The sequence below is a fragment of the Natator depressus genome, chromosome 27 (assembly GCF_965152275.1).
Source record: "Natator depressus isolate rNatDep1 chromosome 27, rNatDep2.hap1, whole genome shotgun sequence".
Lineage (NCBI taxonomy): Eukaryota > Metazoa > Chordata > Testudines > Cheloniidae > Natator > Natator depressus.
The window spans coordinates 1,308,160-1,310,847 of record NC_134260.1 but is presented as its reverse complement, the minus strand read 5'-3'; the positions used below and the strand labels follow the sequence as shown (position 1 = coordinate 1,310,847).

General features: G+C 56.7%; 1 non-coding gene across 1 annotated transcript; it reads left to right on the top strand.

Annotated features, from left to right (window-relative positions):
• Nucleotides 1–2,100: 2,100 nt before the first annotated feature.
• Nucleotides 2,101–2,172, top strand: TRNAE-CUC (transfer RNA glutamic acid (anticodon CUC)). The gene has a single exon. It is a non-coding gene; the product is annotated as a tRNA-Glu (tRNA).
• Nucleotides 2,173–2,688: the final 516 nt, after the last annotated feature.

Sequence of the window (2,688 nt, the reverse complement as noted above, 5' to 3'; positions counted from 1 at the left end):
GGATTCAGCCATGAGCTGTGTGGTCACATAAAGGTACCCTACATGGCTGCCTCCTTGACGCACAAGCCTCCTTGAGCCATGGGATTAGTCTTGCAGTCTGCATCGTAATTTACATTTACAGCTCCCCTGGATCCCAATGGAATCCACACCATTATTAATGAGGATTGGTTTAAAACAGTTCACATTGTGTCAGGGCACTGCAGGAGCATACAAGGAGAACAGAGTATGCAAATATGATATACACACTATATATACAGATTGCATCACCCACCAATGAAATGCAGCCTCCTCTGGGGTGGGGTGCTGCAGCTGCTTACCAGCAGTGTTGTCTCTATGAAGAAATGGAGAGTACCCTATCCAAATGGCAGTGTAGGGGGCATTCAGGGCTCAGGATGTCATTCTGTCTGTTTGAATTTGGCCAGGTCTCCCATGTTATTAGGGAAAGAGCCACTGGGGTTCTGAGTAACACAACAGCAGCTAATAACCCTGTGTCTGCCTCTGGCCCATGAGCCATGAATCAACAAAGCTTCATTGCATCTTTGGGAACAAGCTCTTTGGGGTTCTGTTCCATGTTCGTACAGCACCTAGCGCAATTGGGCCCCGGTTCATGACTGAGGCTCCAAGGCACTACCCTAATACACCTAATAGAGAGTAATAGGGATCATCCTCCCTGTGCTAGAAGGAGGGGAAGTCACTCACCAGGCAATGACAGAGTTGGGAACAGAACACCCCTCCCCCCTCCCCCCCCGTGCATGGCAGGGGGGCACCACCTTGCTTCATATTTCTCATCTGAAAGATGGCCCCTCTGTCACTGCAGTGCCCCCTACTGGTACCCTACTGGGCATCGGCTCTGTACAGAGGGGAGAATGCCCTTCCCTGCCTCCCTGACCCCAGATGTTGCTTGTGCGAGGACAAGGGAGCTTGGTAAAGGATGAGGAGTGACTGACTTCCTCCCAGCCCCAAAGGAATCTGCAGGTCCCTTCCATCATCCAGTGTGGGGCAGGCTGGCAGCCGCTGTCACTGGGCCTGTAGCGGATCTGTCTCCAGTGGACTCAGCCCCCCCGGCTAGAGCTCTAGAGGCTGGTGCCCTGTCTCACTTCACCCTGGAGAAGTCCCCGCAGCAGCTCAGAGGAGAGGAGACCTGAGTCTCTGCACTGGGGTGGGGGAGTGCGGTGGGGCAGGGGCAAGGATGTCCCAAGGACTCGGGGTTGGTTTGCACAACACTGCTGAGAACAACCGGACCTTTGGCCTAAACCGCCCGATGGCCGCTCAGCCTAATCCTTGGCCTGAACCTCAAAGCTGACTCCGCTGTCTTGCTAAAATTCCCACTGTTGCTCTTATCTGGTGTTTATTTTTCAGACGATCCTTCTGTGGCGGCCAGTGCGGGGGCGGGGTGGGGGAGGGGCTGACAAGGGGGTTCCCGAGGTAGCGGACGTTAATCCACGGGGCTGTGCTCCGCAACAGGCCCACCAGCGTGTTGCCATGGAAATACGGCAAATATTTGTCCCCAGCAGACTCCCGCTGGACGTGGAACAGGCGCAAGGCCCCAGGTTCCTGCGCAGGGTCCGACCGCAGCAGAGGGGAACGCACTCGGGCTCCACCAGCCTCCCCAGGCCCCGACAGCAGAGTGGGTGACCCCTGCGGCTGTACAGGGCCCCTGCACGCTTCTGGGAGCCCTCTGCTTCACGCAACCCGCCACCTCCCCAGCTCAGAGCGAACTCCCATGGGGCTAGACCTGCAACGCTCTTTAGTTGCCTACGTCGAACATTTAAGCTCAGCTGCTGGCCAACCCCGCAGCGAAGGAGCTGCCTGGAGCCCCCAGGGGAGCAGGGTTCTCACACTGGGTGTCCTGTCCCCCGGCTATCTCGCCAGTGGAGCCTGACTCTGAGCGCATCCAGCCCCCACAAAAGGCAGCTGGGAGCAGGCATGTGCTACCCCACTTTGCCTGATTTGGAGCAGGGACTGGAACCCACATTCCAGCCACAGCCCTGAGCCCCGGTGATACAGCCCCTCATTTGCGCTCTCTCTGCTCCAAAGATTCACTAATTATTTGTACAAAGTGGAATGACTTCAGCAGGAGCCCTGCCCCAGGATATCACCTCCCTGGTGGTCTAGTGGTTAGGATTTGGCGCTCTCACCACCATGGCCTGGGTTTGATTCCCAGTCAGGGAAGGAATTCCTTTTGGGGATTGGTCCTGCTTTGAGCAGGGGGTTGGACTAGATGACCCCCTGAGTTTCTATGATTCTATGAATACCCACCAGCCTGCAGCTCAAGGCATGCCCTGGGGCTAGGAGACCTGGATTAAAGGCTCTGATCCCAATCAGGCAGAGCACGGACTGCAAACTAGGGGCTTGGCTCCACTTGCGAGTTACAGCGCATTAAAGGAGCCCCGGGCGCACTAGCTCACTCCCCGTCCACACTGGCAAGGCACGTAGAGCGCTCTGTCTCCACAGCTACAGCGCTGCTCGTACGCCACCTCGGTGAGTGGAATAGCGTTTTGTGCTCCCCCGCTGGAGCGCCACGGCGCCAGTGTGGACGCCCTGGTCCTATAGTGCGCTCTGATCGGCCTCCAGAAGTGTCCCACAATGCCTGTGCTAGCCACTCTGGTCATCACTTTGAACTCTACTGCCCTGGCCTCAGGTGACCACCCGTCAGACCCGCCCTTTAAATTCTCTGGGAATTTTGAA